Source organism: Dermacentor andersoni, chromosome 3 (genome assembly GCF_023375885.2).
Source record: "Dermacentor andersoni chromosome 3, qqDerAnde1_hic_scaffold, whole genome shotgun sequence".
In the NCBI taxonomy this organism is placed as follows: domain Eukaryota; kingdom Metazoa; phylum Arthropoda; class Arachnida; order Ixodida; family Ixodidae; genus Dermacentor; species Dermacentor andersoni.
In genome coordinates, this window is record NC_092816.1 from 166,301,652 (window position 1) to 166,323,251 (window position 21,600).

General features: G+C 46.0%; 1 long non-coding RNA gene across 1 annotated transcript; it reads left to right on the forward strand.

The window, feature by feature from the left end:
• The first annotated feature begins 1,633 nt into the window (after positions 1-1,633).
• On the forward strand, positions 1,634-21,021 carry LOC126524500 (uncharacterized). Its single transcript, XR_011893148.1, has 4 exons — positions 1,634-1,742; positions 4,377-4,447; positions 17,175-17,267; positions 20,638-21,021. It is a non-coding gene; the product is annotated as an uncharacterized lncRNA (long non-coding RNA).
• The last annotated feature ends 579 nt before the right edge of the window (positions 21,022-21,600 follow it).

Below are 21,600 nucleotides of genomic sequence, written 5' to 3' on the forward strand. Positions count from 1 at the left end.
CTATTATTTTGCCAGTAAGGCGTGAACTGCTTAGAAAACAGTTATGCGTCCAGACTACTACGTCCTGGACGTCTCGTTGTTTGATCAATTCAGGTTTTTGATCGCTGTACTTTTGGAACTCGTCTAGTAAACCCGCAGAATCAAGACACAAAGTTGGCTCCACGTGGGAGTCCAGAGACCGAATATCAACATCCTTCAAATTACGCTTGCGCACGAAATGCTATTAAGGCCAACTTGTGGCAGAAAGGTGCAAGCAGAAAGGGCCATTTTATCATGTTTTAGAAGCTGAGAACCACGGCACACAGCAATTCCCTACACTGAGTGTTTCACAACTGATATACGAAGGGAAAACCTATAAGTAACTAGAAATGCTTAATTCCTACACTTCTTCGAAGATTTCAACACATTAACCTTCACGTAGCCTCTCATGGACGCAATGGTGATGTCCTATATCCTGGTGCATTGTTCAAAGCTGTCAACTAAATATGGCGAACAGATGGCCCTCAGTGCATTGGTCGTTCTCTTCTTTATCTCTTCCATATTTTGAAAGTGCTTTGCATAAGTGCCCTTTCAGTGTTATGGAAAAGAAGTCGAAAGGGTTAGGATACCAGGAGCAGAAAGGGCGAGGTAAAATATCGCTGTCACGCCATTTTGTCAGAAAGAGGTGCCCGCTCAGCACTGTGCGACAAAGATGGTAGTCGTGGTGAGCGCACCATTGGTCTGAGTTCTACGCGTTCAGGCATTTTTAGTTAAACTGCATCACGCAGGCGCTTGGTTACTTGAACGCTGAAATTAATGTCTACTGACTGACCTTGCGGGCGCAACAAGATTAGCAAGTTTTCTGATATAAACGAAAAATTATAAGTTAGCATGGAGCTTGATCACAGAGGTTGTCTTTGCACGTTCGCAATCGGAGAGCCGATGCAGACGGCGACAGAAGCTCAGAAGAAAGGAACGCAGTGGCGCAGGCATAATTTCCCATAAGGACGCTGCTTGCTCAACAGCAGTCTACTAGTCAGCGTCGTTATGTAAACGTTTGTCTAATTGAGACTGTATAGTGCATTACATGCAACTAGGTGCACTCGTTAGTATTAGCTACCCTTTCTGAATCAGTAAAATATTCTCACTGCTTTTAGGTTCACCCTCATCTATTACAAATTTATTTTAAATGGAGGAATGCCACACACAGAAAACATACCGTAGTCAAATACCATTAACATGCTTCGAAAGCTGCACTAGCAACCTCGCAGTTTTGAGCAACCCTTTCACAATTCTCAAATTGTGACTAAAATTGTCATATTTTGTTCCCAAAGAAAGAAGGAATCAAAGAAGTCATTCTTTTCTCTTTCCCTCAACTACGCCTCTACGCACGACCTATCCATAATTTAGGCAATATGCGATGATTAAAACTCATAATATTAGTTTATGGGACTCTACAGGTTCCACATATTTGTTTTTCTATCAAACAGGGCATACGCAGGCGGGTACTGCTTAAAGCGGAGTATCGTTGCTTTCGTACGGGTTCCATTTTTAGGCTCTAAAACAATGCACAGCGAACAATACCAGAAGGAGTAAGAGTTCTTTTTTGCTCTCACTCGTCCTTGACGAAAAAAGAAAGTAGGGAACCCTTCTTAAAAAGGGTCCTGTTTACTATTGCAGGTGGATCGTCACGCAGAACGCTCTGAAGCCTGTATCTATGGCGGCTGTCCTGTATATGTTAACTGCTTTGCACATTGCGATCGGTAAGTACTTGTAGAACTCTTCTGATTTATTTCGCATCAAACTTGAGATTGTCTTTCATCAACGCCGTTTTTTGACGCCTTGGTGGCGAGAGGACGCCCACATTTGAATTTCAACATAAGCCTAAAATATCGAGTGGAGTCGGCAAGCTGTTTGCCACTAGGTCTTTTCCACGCATACGCTGGACATTTACTGCAGAATTGCTGCAAGTTGCCTGAGTCGGAATTACTTCAGTGTAATTAATGCACGAAGGACACGAGAAGAGCAGTGGGGAGATAACGACATTAACGCAGCCGTCTCGCAACAAAAGCAAAATTTTCGCCACATGCACCAGTGTTTAAAAAGGAAAAAAATTACAATCACGCGACTTACAGCAAAACGAACATCCACGTCAAAGGATCCCGCATGCCCAACGAAGCATGACAATGCAATAAAGGAACAAATACTTGTCCGGATAAGAACATCTGAAAATGCAACTTCTTTTCTGGTCATTGCATGCATAGCTGGCACACCTCACGTGGGATTGTGGAACGTTTGCATGATTTCTCTTGTACCTTTATTTTATTTCTAAGCAGGATGCAAGTTTTTTTTTCATATTACCGAGTCACCTTACCTGACCTGCAGTCTTGACATAAATGGCCATAGTGCGGCGTGACTAGTCGCGGAGTCTTCTTGCACGTTTTCGCAAGCGTCTTTGAGGCTTGGAAAAACAAAGCTGTTATAGCACGTATTGAACAACAAAAAGCTGGTCAGGAATATTTCAGGATCATGTACAATTTTCTCAGTAACTTTTGCTCTGAATATGATACTTAGTGAAGTTGAATAAGTAATAGCTAATGTATTTAAGCTTTACTGAGAAAACAAATTTTCATTTTTGCCTGTTTTAACGAAGAACATGATCTCCTTCATGCTCAAGAATTCAAGAATTTGGCGTAGCGCTCGCTCCTGATCTTAAAGAGCGGGAACACATACACTACATATTCCTTCAGGCACTACGCGAACTGGTTTAGTTAAAGCGCGCAATAAAAAATTTCACCAGAGAATGCAATCGAACCTTATACAAGATTTGACCCATGCCAGGTATTGAGTACGGTTTAGTTATGTATATATATTTTAGTTAACATACATACTGCGTCCCGATTAGGCTGTGAACAAGGAGTGCAAGTCACATACACATTGCATCTTAATGATGCGAAAATAACTGGAACTGCATAGTATGCCAGATTATTACAAAATGAAAATGCAAGCCAACGAAGCAAACTTGGCTAACAACAATATAAGCAAGTTGTAATTAGTAATGAGCAAGTTGCCTCGTTCTACATTTAATATACTATTCTTGAACGTTTACGAATTCTGACAATCAAAACCACCGATTTGTACAAGGCAATGAATTGCCCTGATAGACTGTGCCTGAAAGAAAATAAAGTGATTGACGCGTCTGTCTGAAGAATAGGTCATCATAATAAAATGAAACGTGCATTCTAAGAAGCGATGGTAGCTTTGTTGCACTTTCACAAATACATGTCCATAGATGTGCACGGGCTTTTAAGAAATTACAGTTTCGGTAGAAAAGCAAACAAACACAGCGATAGTAAGCACGTGAGGTCTCTGCTGCTCCGCAGCGTAAGCAGCACCCCGTAGTCGACCTGGCGCCACGTCGGGCGTGACAGCGAGGGCCTATGTGGTGAAACTCCGTCCTATGTGTTCTGGTGGCAAAGCGCTCGTGCACCTATGCACATGCTCAAAGGTGAGCAGATGCAAGAAAACGACGTCATCGATTAAGGAGCCGTGACGCTCATCCATCGAAGGTCATCCGTCAAAGTACCACCTCTGGAAAAGCTCCAGCAAAGCCTCAGCACCGTTGTCGCATGTAGACACTGACCAAGTTTGACCGCAAGACACTTGCAAGGACTACCGTCTTTACTACCGTTATAGGTGTCGAGGCTGCCGGCCGTGATTTCTGAGCAATTCCCATTATAAAACAAATTATACCTAAATATCTTCATTACCAGAAGTATATATTATTAGGAGTACAATTCGTTTAATTTCTCCCCGTGTCGGAATTGATTCACACAACCACCGAAAAGAACTTGCTTGATAAATAACCCAAGTGTTGAGGTTGCAAACTGGTTCACAAGGCACTGACTCTACATAACTACATCACGCCTAGCGACGCCAAAGGAGCATGTGCTTTTAGGGCTTCGAAGATTTTGAATGTGGCGCTCTGGGCCCGTATTCACAAAACCTTTTTACGCTAAAGGTGTTCGTGCGAGCCAATAGTGAAGTCATTACTTACGAAAAAAACAGTACTTAGAACGAAAAGCTTTTGTGAATGCAGCCCCTGATTCTTATGTGTGACAAAGTGAACAAATTTCTACCTCTGTCCTAAATCCAACCCTCTGTAGTTCGCGTTTGCCTGCACTATTTGTGTTAGTCACCATGTCTGATTAAATATAACGCGTTTTTAAGCTGCTTTTATTCATGTGTGTTTTAAATTTATACGCAGATTTGTTGCAATCGAATGTGGGTAAGGCTTTAATATATTCAATGCTGCATCAATCCGCAAATCTGCCGATTTTCTACCTTTCGATTTGTGTTGATGACAGCAAAATATTAACTGCATATTTCATCTTTAGGAGTGCTACCTGAAATCCACGCCTTCAATGCGCGACAGTGGCAGTGTAAACGTGACATTCATATGGGCAAGGTAGGTTACTACAATTTTTCATATTAGTCTACGTACGAGAGAAGAGCATTTGGTACAGGAATACGCACGACATAGCGTGTCATCTATACTACAATGTTTAGAGTTTAGGCGTGTCTGGTATTTCGGTGTAGGAAAGGGCCTTGGCGTGCTGCCAGATTACCGGACGCTCGTGTCGACCTCTTGCGGCGTTTACGCCTTATAAGGATATTTCTTATTTCATGAGTGTCCTTGTCGAAAAAAACATTAAAAAGGCAACGTGCTCACGATTACGCCACTGCCGAAAACTGACACCAGCCGCGAAGAAAAATTCTCTTTTTTACTGCGATATTAGTTCTGCGCTATTCTAGTTGAGCTCTGCACCACCAGGTTGCGCCGCCAGTCCGCCTGCTCACGCTGCTAACCCGGTTCTCCTTTGCGTATACCAGAATACCGGACATGGTATAACTCTCGAATGTTTGTGTATTTTCGGTTTCAAAATAGATAAAAGAATCGTAAGGGATAAGCTGAATTTTTTCTCGCGATTGTTTTCTGTTTTGACTGAGGAGTGTCAGTAAAAGCAAATTTGCCAGAGAGTTAATACAGTAATCAGCTTGTAGCTGGCAATCACATGCGCTCCAATCCGTCAAGCTAAGATGATGCCAAGGTCACCTGCCACCTAGCATACCTCTAGTTGTTTGTTGATTGCGTTAATTTTGCTTGTCATTTCCACGAACACAAGAGACTGGGAGGAGGGGTACAAAGAGGGGTCGAATGGAGCGCTAGTCCTGGTACTTACTGTCATCACACTGCGGTGAATAAATCACGCAAATTAGCTGACTTGAATACACGTATCTACCTTGTCGGTTTTAAACGAAGCTTCCTATGCGAACGATCCCGGACAGTGCTCTCCATGGCTGCCGCTGCTGCGGCTGTTTTGCCAGATACCCTGCACGTGTAACAGCATTATTATTACTCGTTCAATTGAATTCAATTCTAATTCATTGTACTGACATAAACAGTCTGATTCGACTGCATGTAGGCGCCGGTACATTTACGCTACCCCTACAGATGAGCAGAGGTTGATTCTGTTCTCTAAAGAATCACGCTGTAAAACAACAAATGATACCTAAATCTTCTGAGCACCTTCATTCACATAATTCATTCATATCAAGAGAAGATTTATTGCCTTTTTTCCTGTCGTTCGGCGCGCCTGCCCAGTCGGCATCTTGCCGGTAAGGTGGCCAGTCTTGAAAAACAGTACTAGGGGGGTGCGTAGGCAATTCTTATGATGTGTAAATGCAAGAGCATTACATGTTGCTGAGTGTCTTGCTGCGTGATGTCGCTGAGTTTACTGTTGCGGGGAAAGGCTGCCGAGTTTAGTGCTGCTGCCTTATGTTTCTGAATGCAATGCTGCTGCTTATGACGTCGCAACGACGCCAGGCGATAAACTGGCCATATTGCGACCTCTCAGCTGTTTTATTTGCGGCGTTCTAAATTTAAGTAGTGTTTCACGCGCATCGTGTTGAGTGTTCTTTCTCGATGACACGACTTTGCCGAGCATTGACAGTAATTTTCGGAGGGGCACCATGTTGTTGACAGTGCCATGCTTCGTCAGCGGTTAGCTGATGCCTCCGGCCATGCTTTTCTGTCTCGTGTGATGACGTAGACGCGAGCGATTCAACTTCGGACCATGAAGACTCCACAGCGAATAGATTGGCATTACTCGTATCATGCCACATCTAGTGAATCACCCACCAGATCGAGCCAGTCACAGCCTCGTACATATGTACTACTGTCGCCTGCTGTCCCGCTGATGCAATGCAACGCTGACGCCGTGGCAGGCGCTTTCGACAACGGAGCGGTGGCAGTGGTGGTGGGTCATGGGATCAAATCCTCACCGTGGCTACTTTTCAATTCGAAAGCATTACATGGCTCTACAGAAGGAAAATCCGGCGTTCTCGATGTTGGCGTGACCAACGATGGTGCAAAAAGTCCAAATGGTCCAAGTGAACCAATCGACGCCAACTGACGTCAATTATGGCAAAGTTAATTAAAGCATAGTGAATTAAATCGAAGTTGATGAAGGCCGGTTTAATTAGGATAGATTTCATTAGGTGCTCGAACCAACAACCTTCGGCAAGAGTCGGACCCTCGACCTTTGTTGTGAGCCGAACTCGCGACCTTTGCTGTAAATTAAGGGGAAGTTTAATTAACATGACTGAAAGAGCGTAGGCATCGCGCAGTGGTCCCAATACTTTCGCATTCGGGATAAGTAAGTGCCTCTTGATTTTTTTTCTTTAGTTACGTGGAGATGGCGCAATTCGTGTGCCGTTTTCCGGCCCCGGGTTTTTCATGACGGTGACGTCACACAATGAGCCAAGTAGCGCTCTCGCATTCAAACGCACGTCTAATCGATTTTACCTCAGAGGTGGTTTTTCACAAGGTATCTCACAATCTGCGGTTTGACGGAAACTACGTCCTCGCCCGACGTGACTCAACGCAAGACAGGACACATATATGAAGTCAAAATATACGTGCAGCGGTGTATATAAGCGTTGCAGACGCACCGGTCACCTGCTCTGTTCAATACAGTATTAAGCAATGAAACAACAAACTCTACTTAAGTGCCTTAACCGCAACAAACATGCGCCCTCAAGCGCACCATTCCTTAATAAACCAATATTTCTGTAGTTCTTCTATTTTTTTGCGTTATGAAGCGACGTCTTTGTCCCCGCTTTCGAGCGTGGGCTTTCTGCACTAAGATGGCACTTGCATTTGCATAACCGTGTTGCAGGCCGCCTTCGTCGCCAATCGTCAACTAGATCTTTGAGAAGCAAGCGCTGTTGCACGAGACTTTCAAGCCATCTGGTCGCTCGTACGTGATGGTCGATGGTAGCACTGTGTCGCGTTTTTCCGCCGACTGGTCTTAAAGTTCCCGGCCGCATTTGTGGAAGAAATCCGCTGTGCGTCTCTTGTCGAGTTGCGCTGGAATGGGCCCTTCTTCCGTGGGTCATGTAGATCTCAGAGCCACATATTCATATTTATTTGCGATTACTTTCGCTGTTCCTATATTTTGAACTTGGTGATTGCCACTTCTGCAGTAACCTAATATTGTTTAAAAATAATATCTGTTTTTTTTTTCTCACTCTGGTATTTATTGGAGCTCAAGACCTCCATAACGTTACAAATCAAGTCCAAGTCGGTGCGCGCCGGAATTCGAAACTCTTTATCATAATTTCTGCAGTGGCTGCGCTTGAGACAGGGACTCCTACAGTGTTTCATTTTCTCAAAGCTACACGTCCGCTGTCTGAATGAGTTATCTAGTACACAGTTCATATTTTCTAAGAATATATATTTTCTTCAGGCGCGAAAAATAAATCATGAACATATTCTGTGGCGCAGCGCGATTAAGATTGAATTTGCTCCACTGCCGCGAATTCATATATTGTTTAAGAATAAAGGTAAGTTAGTACAAAAAATGTACACATTCGCGCCTAAATAGCTGTTTGTGCAGCGCAGCATACCTCTCGAGCATGCGATACTCATTGCAGGTGCGACAACTTCAACCCTTTGAGATCGCGAAATAAACCTAAGTCAATTAAGCAACCTACCATGTAGCTGGATATTGGATTCGGAGCAAACCTCCATCGTATTCAAATCCTACTTTTCTTTTACTTTGCGAAGCACAATGCAGAAGCGGGGTTTATTTGAAAGGAATCAAGGCAAGCTTGAGACGGGGGAAAACGTCCTTCTCCTCTTTCTCGTGCGTTTCCACCCACCCTTCTCCCACTCATGCGCTACATTTACCGTAATATTTCTCCCTTCCTAGCCGAAGTCCGTCGGGTGAGTCAGTTGAGTTCTCGGAGTGAAGGGCTTCACACGAGTGACGTGTCTTGGCGGAGCATCGTCCATTGGGGTGAGACGCCCCAGTCGATAGTTTACCTCACTGAGCTTCTCAACAACAACGTACGGGCCTTTATAGCTTGCGAGAAGTTTCTGACACAGGCCACGTTTGCGCAGCGGAAACCACAGCAAGACTGTAGATCCCCTGGAGAATAGGTAACATCCGCTGGTGCCTGTTGTACCGAGCTTTTGACCGGTCGTGCGAAACCAGTGTACGGGTGCGGGCAAAGCATCGAGCCTCTTCAACGAGGCACAGAGCCTGGCCGATGGAGAGATCGTCGTGGGTTCAGAAAGAAAATGTGGTGTCCAGTGTGTGGCGCAGCGGACAACCGTATAACAGGAAAAACGGGCTGCAGCCAGTAGTTTCGTGCTTTGCAGTGTTAAAGGTGTCTGTAATAAAGGGCAACATTTCGTCCCAGTTATTAAGGTCCGATGCGACGTACATGGACAACATGTTCACCATTGTGCGGCTGGTACGCTCGGTCAGCCCAGTTCCTTGCGGGTGCTATGGCATCGGCTGGCTAACAGCTAGAAGCAAGCGCACAATCGAAGAAGCTCTTCTACGACATCTGCAGTAAACTGACAGCCGCGGTCACTGATGATTACTCGAGGAGGGCCATGACGGAGATTGATCGAGTGCAGCAAGAAAAGGGAAACTTGGCTGGCGGTGGCAAAGGGTAAGGCTGCCGTCTCGCAGTACCATGTCAGATGACCGGCAGCAACGATGATCCAACGCTTTCCTTTCCATGAGCGCCGAAAGAGATCCATGAGATCAATTCCAACCTGCTCGAAAGGAGACCTAGAAGGCGTCAGTGATTGTAGGAGTCCGGCTGGCGTGGTAGGCAAGTGCTTGTGGGCCTGGCACTGAGCGCAACGGGCCACATGCATTTCAGTTGACCGAGGCATTCGAAGCCAGTAAAACCGCTCTTGGGCACGATGAAATGTACGCGCTGCTCTTAGATGCCCGGAGGTAGGGTCGTCGTGCATAGCCCGCAGAATAGTGGAGCCTAGCTTCTCCGGAACAACAAGAAGGAAGCGGGCACCAGTGGTTGCGAAATTTCTTTTGTAGAGGAGGCCATCACGTACACAAAAGCCTTGCGTTGTGGAGTGATGCGCAGCGTTCAAAAGCGGCTGTAAGATGAGGTCTTCTCGCTGCTCTTTCTCAAAGATCTCTTTATCAGAAAATACTGGCGCCAACAAAGCAATCAGGTGGTAAAATTACCCGCATCACAAAGTGCCGTGCTTAGCGGCATTCTCGAAAAGCAATCTGTATCAGCGTGTCGGCGACCATTCTTGTTATAAACTGCCAAGTTGTACTCCTGGAGACGTGGAGCCCAGCGCGCGAGACGACCAGAGGGATCACGGAATTTGGCAAACCAACACAACGAATGATGATCAGTGACGATACGAGCGGAAACGTTGCGCAGCAAAAATGGCCGCTTGGCGTTCTTGCTCCGTAACGGCGTAAAGGCGTTCAGGATTACTTGTGCTCGTTCCAGTCGCATCGTTGAACGAGGACTCCACCGACGCCCACGCTAGTCGCATCGGTGAGGATCTCTGTCGGTGCGGCTGTATCGAAATACCGAAGAATGGGGTCCATCGTCAGTAGGAACTGCAGTCGACGAAAAGAAGCGTCGCCCTCATGAGTCCAATCAAATGCGGTGTGCTTATGCAGCAGACTATTCAGGGGATAGGGAACATCAGACATCAGAAAACCGGGTACAAATCGGTGGAAAGAGCGGGGGCCTAGGAAACTACGAATCTTTTTAACAGACTCAGGAGGCCTAAATGCTTCAACAGCTCCTCTCTTTTGTGGGTCAGGCTTCATACCATCGTTGCCTACAAGATCGCCAAGCACCAATGTCTGCCGCTCAGCGAAGTGACATTTCTTAGAATTGACTGCTATGCGGGCGTGTTTGATTCAGCCTAAAACAACTTTCAGGCGCCAGTTGTGCTCTTAAAAAGTGCTTCGAAAGAACAACATCGTCTAGGCAGCACATGAAAATATCCTTTTTGGGGCGGCGAAGAATGGCCTCCATAAATCTTTCAAAAGCCGCCTGTGGGTTGGAGAACCCAAACGGCATGACGTTGAACTCAAACACGCCATCCGGGGAATAAATGCCGTGTTCTTTTTGTCCGCCGGGTGCATTGGGATTTGCCAGTACGCCGATCGCAAATCAACAGATGAAAAGTAGGACGCCGAATGAAGGAAGTCCAATGCATCATCTATCCTTGGAAGAGGGTAAACGTCTTTCTTAGTAGTGGAATTGAGACGGTGGTAGTCCACACAAGATCTCTAAGTTCAGCCTTTCTTTTTCACAAGTGTAACTGGATCAGCCCACGGGCTGGAGTATTCCTGGATTACTCCTTTCTGTGACATTTCACGAACTTGTTCTTCGATAATCTTGCGCTCTGACGGTGATACTCGATAGGGTTTTTGACGAATAGGCTGCGCAGACCCTGTGTTAATTCTGTGCTTGGTTCGACACGCAGGAACGGACGGCGCGTTATCCGCCTGGGCAAAGCGAAGATGGATAAGTGATTAGTTAGAATGTTCCCTAATGTACGGCGCTCGTCCGTGCTCATTGACTTGCTGATCATAGGAAGAATCTTTGAGTCTTCTGAACAAGCGCCAACTCATTTATGCGGAACATATGCGAGCACGGCGACATGCGTCGACTTGTGCTCTTTAAAGAAAGAAAGCTTCGTGCCAGCAGGTATCACTGCGTTTTCGTGTGAAGGGTTGACAATGCATAATTGAGAGCGTCGCTGAGCCACAGACACAAGACAATTTGGTAAAAAATGTTCTTCTTCGTGCACGTTAAATGCACAGGCTCCACTGCAGCGTCAAAGGCCTGATGATTGCTACTAGCAGAGCCCACGGAAACACACACAGCGGACAAAGCAGGCACGAGAGTGTCCTCACGGGCATGAAATGCACCATCCTCGCTTGGAGCATCCTGCTTGAGATCTTACAAAATGTCTCCACTAATAAACTTCTCACCTGTTCTGCAATAAACTGCGGTACCGGACACAGTGGCGTAGCTAGGTCGTCTGGCACCCGGGGCCCATAGGTCTTCTGTCACCCCCCCCCCCCCCCCGCGTGTAGTCGAGGAAGGCGAGGATATCGACAATTTCCGGGTTTCAGCACCAGTACAGCCGCCTTCGATACCGCGCACGTCTCCCGGGTCCCCCTCTCCTTCGCTTTCTTTCCTAGAGATCGCGAATGCAGCAAGTGTTGGCGGCGAGGAGTTAAGGAGTCGCTATCTATCGGAAGCGCCTCGCTGGCGTAGTATGAGGGATCACGCGGCACGCTCCTCGTAGGTTTTGCTGTCAGCGCTCATTGAAAGCATCACGCGGGAGCTCTCCCGGACATTACTGTAAGTATTTTCGAAACGACAGAAGTTTTTTACTGTCTAAATAATAATCTTGGGCAAACTGAAAGCACAGAATCGTTTACAGACTATATCTCTTTACCGAATACGTCGCCGCGATGGAGTCTCCCGAACCGGCTTCTTGCGTGGAAGGTAGGCAAACGCTGCGGGTCTGTATGCTTGTCCGCGCACTGTTTCGCTTTCGCCGCGTGCACGTTTTCGCAGCGTGCCATGAGCTTTAGGCCGCAGCATATGAGCATTTGACAGTATACAAGCAACCATTGTTGCGTGGGCGCTTCAGAGCTGTTCAAAAATTATTTCATTGTAGAGACTTCGATGCCTACGGGGACTGTGATGTGCCGTCGCGACGATTCAATGTTTCTTTTTCTAAATTCTTGGACGTTTCAATATTATTTCTCGAGTTGCGTCGCACTATATGTTTATCGGTGTTCTCAGCGTGCCGTTTCCCGCTGCTTCTTTTTTTTTTTGTAATCCAGTGCATTATTTCATAACACAAACATGACCATATGCCATGCTTATTTTTAATGTGCTTCTTACCGCTCCCTTTCCACTCCAGTGAACTTGCCAGTATCAATAGCATCGACAAGCTCATAGACCAAACCGTCGTGACATTAGTCGGGCAGCGGACAAGGGCGAGCGTCTCAGTGCGCGTTTTTCGAACATGGTTTTATGTTTCGCGAGCCAAGCTTCAAGCAGCTTCTTGTCCTGCGGCTACGTGTGAATAAGGCTGACACCGGGCTCCGTTGCGTACATCCGGCAATGTGGCACCGAGCAGTAGCCTACCATGTTGCGCGCCTTCAAAGGCAGCCACTACCTATTGTAGCGCTTCAATCGTTGTAAAGAAGACACTCGAAGTGGGAAAATCTCGCCACTAAATGAGGACCGCAGCGTACGAGGGAACTTAAACTCTCGTTTCCAGCTCGCTTCAGCGCTGCCGAAGCAGCCGACGCGGCCGCTATGTCCACGTGATCCCTAATAGCACGTCACACCGATGGTGGCGCCAGCTTTTCCAGTGGTGGAGCTCGAGGCCAATGCACGCTGTTTTTTCTGCGCCATATAACACGGTGCTGCACTGATAACTTCTGATAAGCGCATGTGGACATCTTCTTTCAGACTGTAAGGGCCAATACCACCAATACAAATGCGGCATCGTGGCAAATACGGCTCACGTCACAAGTAAAAAAAATTTATAAAGTTTTAATTACCAATTTTCGCGGCAACCTTGCATTTGCAAAATTGAAGGCTGACATTCATATGTTGCCCAACAACAACTTCACAAAAATCGTCGTAGGTACTATGGCCCGCTGTATTTTGGCTGTGGGCAGCCCTGAACGAAAACGAAAATTAAGTTTTGTCTCAGTGACGCTGATCTCCCCGCCATATTAGAAAACCGGAAAACGCCACCTGCCTCCCTACTGCGCGGGCCCCAATACTATAACAATTACGATTTCTTTTCATTCTGATCAATAAAGCCTTGTTTTTATTTGCTGCTGTACGGACAAACGTGATTATCCGAGCTGCGGTACCACCAAAAGATTGGGAACAGAATAGAGCGCGCTTCGCGTCGATTCTTGGCGTCACCTTAAAAAAATAAAGAAGACCGCGATGAATCCCGTGCCAGCGAAACCTGTTGGTCTGCGCTCGCAATGGAGAGGGTTGAGGGATCAACGTCACGGGTCCACTATATTATATTTCTTTCGCTACTGCCATACTGGGCACCGCCCGCAGTGCCAAAGTACTGTAGGTTGTAGCACCCAAAACGATTTTCTTTAAGAAGTTTTTGTTGAGTTAATAATATGACTTCGAGTCCTCAATTCTCGGAATTGAAGTGCTTCCTCTATAAGTACTAATTAAGGGACTATTAAGGATATGGTTATTACTTATCTGCCCTATTTTTCACGCTACCGAGTTCCTAGTAATCAGAAAGACACATTACTTTATAGAATATCGGGAAATATCCTTACAAAATTCACGTTCTTGTAAAATTCTGTGCAGCTGACACAGACACTGTACTTGTGACATGAAGTCACACAACAACAACAGTTTTCTGGAACTTTCGAGGGTAAGAAGGAAAGCGTGAAACATAACGGCAGGTTTCGCAGCGGCTTCTCGGAGCGAGCGGGAGAGGGGAAGTAAAAGCGAGCTGAACATCGCGGCGCCTGCGACTACATACAGCCTGTCGAGTCATACGCCGCCAAACTCTTCGGCCGCACCGAGTTTGCAGACGATCGAGAGAATCCCATTCGCGACTTTTGACGGCTGCACTTATGCAACGTCGCTCTCAACTAACGCTTCGCCGTAAACGCGAGCGCCGGGCGCGCTGGTTCAACGCCCTCTTTCTGCTGTCTTTGTTCGGCTTCGCTGCACGTTCTGAACGGAATAGGGACCCAAGAGCCTCAACGCCTGACAACGCCTCACTGTATGTTTAGCGACTCCTGCTCCCAGCATGAACGCACGGCACGAGCGCACCCCACATGAAACATTACACTGCGAATATTTTAGCGATCATTTCGCGAATTAAATTTTTTAGCCTGCACATTCGTGCAATTATTTCGTGGGGTGTTGACAGAGCTGCAGCCGACAATTCTGCGGCGCAACGCGTCGGGTACATGAGCTCGGGCTACTGGATACTGGAGCATTCTTCGCCATTTGCACCCAGTCAAGCCGGCGGAAAGAGGGGCGTCTTCAGGCGTATGACCCCCCCCCCCCCCCTGGCCCCGTGCACCCGGGGCCCACGGCCCCCCGGCCCCCCCTGTTGCTACGCCACTGACCGGACATCTGTAGAAAATCAATACCCAGTATAACATCATGTGAGGATCGGCGGAGAAAGGTAAATTCAGTCATGAAAGCTTGACCACCGAGTAACACTTACGCAGTGCCATCACCAACAGGCTGCAACAAATCCTTACTTACGCCACAAAATGTTGCCACTTGGTTCCATTCAAAGACCACTTTGCGTCCTAATAACATGTTAAAAGCAAGGCTCATAACAGAAACAATAGCACCAGTGTCCACTAACGCCGTTGTAGACACACCATCAACAAGGGCTTTCACTTTGTTCATCAACATAAACAAAGGCGGAGGCATATCTTACAGCAGCAAATTTCCAGCGACCTCACCTCCATTGGCCGTGCACTCTAATTTTCCGGCAGTGGTGACCTCCAACGACGCCGTGGTGAAGGAGACCGGAGCAGTCGAGGTGGAGTCACGCTACGGTCGGAAGCGGGGGAGCGGTTCTGGAAGTTTCCTTGCCAAAAGGTGGTGCCAAGAAGCGATTGCGCCATTGAAGGTCATTGGGCGTTGGGCGCTGGGGCTGCAAGTTGATCATACCGAGGCCTTTGACGATGAGGAAAAAATCGGGATATGTGGCCAATAACGCCACAGATGTAGCACGGCGGAAGCGAACGGCTTTTCCGATAGTCATCAGAACAGTCAGGCACTTCAGCACGCCTAGGACGAGTGATTGGGTTGTAACGTGGAGCACTGCCACTCGTCGGACGTCCAGAGGAACGGGCGTAACGAGGGCGAGATTCAAATCTCGTATCCGAAGAGTAGGTGCTGCTCGATGCCGGTGCGCGTCGGTACTGTGAGAAATCTGCGACGTTGAACGCGGCTGCTACACATTCGGAGGTGGAGAAGTGGCCGGGGCTTGTGGAAAGGAGGCGTCACAGACATGAGGCAGGCGACGTGCCGTCTCTTTGTGCCTTCGCGGACCTGGCGGTCTTGTGGTCGACGCCAGGTCAAATGAAGAGCTCATGTCAATACTGGGCACAGTGGTAACATCCACCAATTGTCCAAACTTTGGAGTTATTGGGCGCATCTTCAGTGCCTCGAACACACGTAAGTGCTTCATGACGTCAGATATGGTAGCGAGACTGCGCTTGCCGGTGAGGAAATTGTAGACATCTTCTGCTAATTCCCTTAAGTAGGTTCCTGACTTCATCTGCCTCTGACATTATTGCGTTGGCTTGCTGGCAAAATTTCAAAATCTCCTCGATGTAGGTAATTCATGTCTCACCTGGTAGCTGTGCTCTCTGTGCCAGGGTGTGTTCTGCGCGTTTCTTCTTACGTGTCAATCACCGAAGCATTTCTTTAGTTCAACGATGAAACGCTCCCGCGTCCTGAATAATTAATCATGGTTTTGAAACCACATCAGGGCAGTGTCAGTGAATGCGAAGACAACGTTGGTTAGTTGGTCGGTAGTGTCCCAGTTGTTGGACTTGCTTACTCGTTAATGCGCAAGCCACTCGTCCACATCTTTACCTGCTTTCCGGAGAAAACTCGAGGTTCTCGGTAGTAGCGCCACGTACCAGCAGGCATGGATTCCCGAGCAGCAAGCATCGGACCCTGAACGTCATGTCAGCATTTCAACACGCATGTCAGCAGGCAAAGGCGGTAGTCTAGCGAGGCGACGACTCCGGTGAAAAATAGATGGCTCCGGGTCCGTCGTTACTTCCAATTACCCCACATTTCCACGACAACTGTAATGTCAGGAAAGAAGCGTGCTTTATTTAAAAAGAATCAAGGCCAGCCTGAGACGGGGCAAAGCGTCCTTCTCTTTCTCGTGTTTTTTTCCCCGACATTTCTTCTTCCACTCGTGCACTGCACTTATCGTAATACTGTATACACGTTCTCAATGGTTATTCAAGAAGTTGTAATCTTCGCTTTATGAAGGCTGCGCAATAAAATAATCTTTACTTTTGACATTAGTTTAGAACAATATAAAAGGTAAACAATTGCGTATCAATTTGTCAAAATTTTCAATTGACTGCTTCTTCTAGAGAGAGAATTGTTCAATTCACAACTAAAGCAAGATATTGTTATGACTTCGTGGGACATACCGCGAGATGCTTAGTGTCAAATGCTATGTTTAAGAACTTAGACAATTTTATTAGGCTACTGCACAGCGTAAAACCTTCAGGGAAATTTCAGTAACTCTTGCAATGTATAAAATGTCATCAAGCGCGTATTTTTCTTTATCTCAAAGAATGTCCTAAATGACGCATTTACCGGACTACGCATTCCAGAAAAATTATTTAAACAAGATGTGTAGACGTTTCTGCAGTATATTCCGGATTCATTATATGTCCATCTCTCGGGAGTGCTGAGTTTCAAAGTAAAGTTTGCAAGCACAAAAGAATATATAAGGAGGGTACGAATGATTCGATTACATGTTTGAACAGTGAATGTATGAACATCTCAAAAGATATTCATAAGTGCATAAATGTAGACCCCTAATCTTGGTTTTCTATTACCTTGCCAATCACAATGCATTTGCCGTATGTGCATTCTGTATGGTAATTCAGGAAAGAAATTATAATTTTGCCTTTATAAGGAATGTCTAAAATAACTTATCTGGCATTACTAGCTATGCATCTTGCCGGAAACCGATTACGAGTTCTTGTATAAGCGATTACCTAAAGTATCCTCACTCTCTCTCTGAATTTCAGGTTACTGCTTGCAAATTTCTGTGTTTCATGCCTTTTGCCATGGAACACCAACACTTTGTCCTCCTTAATGAGCTAGATGGAACACCGTGCATGGTAAGCTCAAAACTTCAAGTTCTTCATTGGCTAAAATTTGCATCAAGGAAACAGAGGAGAGATGCATCTGACCAATTCAGATGTGTGCTGTTTACTAAACACATCCGTTCATTATTAAATTGTGCTTTCTGCGATATTAATGCTCGCCAAGTTTAGATGCGCCAGTCGGTCGCATTTCGAAAACATTGCAGGCAATTTTCAAGGCAAACAAGCAATGTAACACATTCGAATGATTACCACTATGCAATAAACACGGATAACGAGACAGGTGACGGTTTTAGATAAGAAACGAGAAGTGCCGAATAGGAAGCAAGGAAATGTCACTCTGTGGAGATACTGATGTCGCCAACTCAAGTTGATAAGGGCTTTAGAACGCGCTTGCCTGCCGGGTGGTAAGCGGTGGAGATCTTGTGCTGAGTAGAGCCTGAGTGCAAAATGTCGTCCGTCGTTCTTGACCAGAAAGACTGGCCTCTGTCAGAAACTGCCGAGAAGCGCTATGCTTGGCAGTTACATTAGCAAGAATGCTTGCTGTGGTCGTGCCCAGGGGCGTATATTGAAAATACAGAAGACACAGCGCATTAGCAACTGCGATTTAATGCGGTTGGCAGAAACACCGCTAGCGACGTTGTAGTGTCACGCCGTGATTATTGCCCTTGCATGTCGCCCACGATGGGTTGCGTTAGCCGGTGGCGTTTCAGCGAATCGCGTTCAGCCACGGTTGATAAGGTACCGTGCCTTCTAAATTTTCAACATATGCTGCCGGGGCCTACAGCGAGCGCGTATTCGGCAAGACAGGCTGTTCTCCTGGCTCGCAATATTTGATGCAAGAGAACAACTACCGGTCCTTGCTCGGCTTTAGGTACGAAGCAAACTTCTTCGTGTGCGTGTGATGCCATTGTTTATTTCTTTTATGAATTGTATTACGGCTAAGGGCAACCTGCCTAATAACAAAGAAAGGCGGCAACATCCGCTGCACAACTAGACGGGAGTACTTTTGTAGTCAATACCGCTTGACGCAGTCGGTTCCGTCAGACGTCGAGAGCGTCAATTCCATAACTATGTCGTTCAACATCCACAAGACGGCAGTCGCTGCATAAACAGCTGATCGGCTCTACTAGCCATATTTCGGTTCTTTTATTCTGTGGCTCTTCAAGAATAATTGATGTCTCGGCTAAAGTGGTGTACTTGCGATCAAAGAGCGTTCTTTTTTGTGTGTGTATGGTTTTGCTGGTGTCATCTATTTCTTTCCGAACAGGGCAGTCAACGCCCATTTCGGGAAAATTTCAGGGCTATTCGACATAGTAATTTATGTTTCCGGTGACAGTGTTTTAGTTCTTTGGTGTAACCTGGTGTGTGCCTAACCTGTATGCTTTGTGTTTATTTATATAATAGTTTTTTTATGATTATTAACCAGTGCATTTTTCTGTACATGCCGTAATATCAATTAAGGTTGCACTATCCTGCACGGTTTTTACTGCCCTGCACCGCACGGTGATAGCAGTATTTATAAAGGAATAATAAAATGTGTAGTGCGTAAACGCACTTTAATGTGGTGGTTTCTCGCGGCTTTTTGTGACCTCACGTGATATACAGGCGTAAAAGGTGTGGCAGAAGAAAGCTGACGAATAGCTAAGGGCTAATCGCGACCAAAGCGTAAAAATAGAAGTACTTTTTTTCGTTTGGTGGGAAAGCCATAATTGCGCACAATCAATGTGTACACGTCAATCAGAGTTGGGGAGCTTTTACGGTGCTTAACAGACATGTTAAGCGGTCGTGGCCTGAAATTTTTAACCAAATACGGAGGACTAATGCGAAAATGCAAAAGAAACACATTGAAATAGCTTTACGTATTAGCGCCCCCTGCATGTCATTCACTGCCGCAGCTGTGTTTTATTTTCGAGACTCAAATACTAAAATGTACACTTGTGAGCACGCACCAGAAGGACTTTCAGTGCACGGTAAAGCCTCCGCGTTATTTGTTCATTTACATGGTATATGCTGTTAGTCCACAAAAAAATGGCCATTGAATTGCATCGCACATCTTATCAATCAATATCTTATAAGTACAAATTTATAATGATGCACAAATGAAAGATGTATCGGCCGCTAGGGCGAAAATAGAGGCCAGTCTTCTCCGTCTATTCCGTTACTGATTTTTGCAAATAATGTTATTTCGATAAAGCGCCGTTGGCTAGAAATGAGAATTTCACAATTTATGACCTTCGACTTTCCACTGTTAACGCACAGATTCCGCAACTGTTAACACTGTCGCTTCAACGTCTGTGGAAACTATAGCTGCTTAATGTTTAGAAAAGAACATTGGATTTTCTAACTCAGTAGATCCCTTCTATTATAAACATTTACCAATAACATAGCAAAAGCTGTTGCAGGCGTAGCAACACCACCCGCCTGTTGCCAGAGTCAACAACACCCGCCAATACCAACTCGACCACCGATCATTTCTCTGCGGTTCAGTGGGCGCGTACCCTGTACACACGCAAAAGCTGTACTAGCCTTGCTCGATATAGAATCAGGTACACGGTTTCATTGACCTACATGACCAGGGCCTATATTGTGCAGAGCTTGCGTCACTGAATTGTATTAGTTTCTGATAATTCAGTGGTCACGACCCACCTATTGTGGTGGCAACGCAGATAGAATCGACACTCGCATTAACGTTTAAAAGCGCTAAAAATTAAACAAACTATGGCTAGAATGGTTACGTTAGCACGGCAAAGAATTTGGAACAGGTTTTTCTCGCCTGCTTCTACATTTTTTTCTTTCACAAATGAAATTTTCTTTTCTGAGAGGCACTCTAGAATCCATTACCATGTTTTGATCTAATTGAAGTTATTCTTTCGGAACTAGAAGTGACGCATTCATTTGTGTCATATCGTGTAAAGGTTAAACACAATTCAGCTGATACTTGACGTTCACCTGCGTGCCAAAGCCATAAGGAGCCTTTCGCTTGCAGCTTCTTTGAAAAGTTGTGTCACATTCAGGCGTATGTGAAAACTTGTATGGCAGGCTTGATCAAGGAATATGCGCTATCCTGTGCGATCAGGTACTAATACAATTGAAATAGTTGAATGATTCTACAACTAAAAAAAACTCGCCTGTACATTTCTGCTTTCATTCCCAGAACCAGTCCCCTTAATGAGAGCTCTTTGTCAATACGCCGAAGCGTAGTCGACGGCTGATGCCATATTCATGCACCGCGGGAAAGAATCTCTTAACTGGGAAACAATGTTAGCTAAAGAATTATATTTTTGTAATACCAGTTGTAAAAGCGCTGCATCGACATTCGTGCCGGCGGTACTTTACATACTTCTGACGAATTTGACGACTGATTTCTTGTCTTCTATTCCAGCATGGCTACTGCTATAATGGCCAGTGTGTGAGAGGGGACATTCATCACAGTTTGAAGCGTACGAAGCGGTCTGTGAGGTCATTCGCAGCCGGATATGTTCTAGGAAGAAGCGTGGGAAGAGCGCAAGGCCGTCGACTTGGTAGGCGGCGTGGATTGTTGGGTCGGCGCTGAATCCTGGAACGCAGTCACGCTACAGGAGCCTGAACGTTTGCCAGGTATAATTAAACGGAGGTCTGTATTAAGTGTAAGAATCACTTGGCCTGCCTGAATCTTGGCCATTAATCATGAACGGGCTGGTGGTGGTGGGGGCATATGTGTTCGTAATTTGACCTATACGTAAGCATACTGGTAATCAGCACCGGAAATAAATTTACGTTCCTTGTCCATACGGCTCTCTGTCATGCAATTACAGTGAACTGTTTGTATCCTTTACACCATCAGGGCGATAAAATTTGGGAAATCTATCAGCACTGCGGAATGACAGTAGGGCCAGGTAGATACCTTGTACTTAGGAAGCACCGAAATAAACACGTTCTGCAACTCCATCTACTGCGGAGCAGAGCGATTGACTGATTTGTGGCACATAACGTCCTATAACAATAATAGATGGTCCTAGAACTGAGTAGTTTGCGTGCGTGAGAGCAGTACGTTTTGGATAGAGCACATGTGCAGGACGCGAGACTAACGGCACGTTATGCATGGCGTCCGCCACGCACGCGCGCATCTGATTCTTGAGCGCGCGTTGAAAGGTTCGCGCGCTACTTACGTTGATGTCGATTATTGGGGTCAGCGCGTGACTTCTTATTTTCATAAAATGGCGGTTACTTTGACGTAATCAGGCAAAGAATCCTGTTAGCATGTTTGTATTGGCTTGGCTTGACTGTAGACAAAGCACACTTTTATTTTTGTCTTCACAGCAGGTTCCATGTCACGACACGAGCTGCCACATTCCGTAAGCTGCTT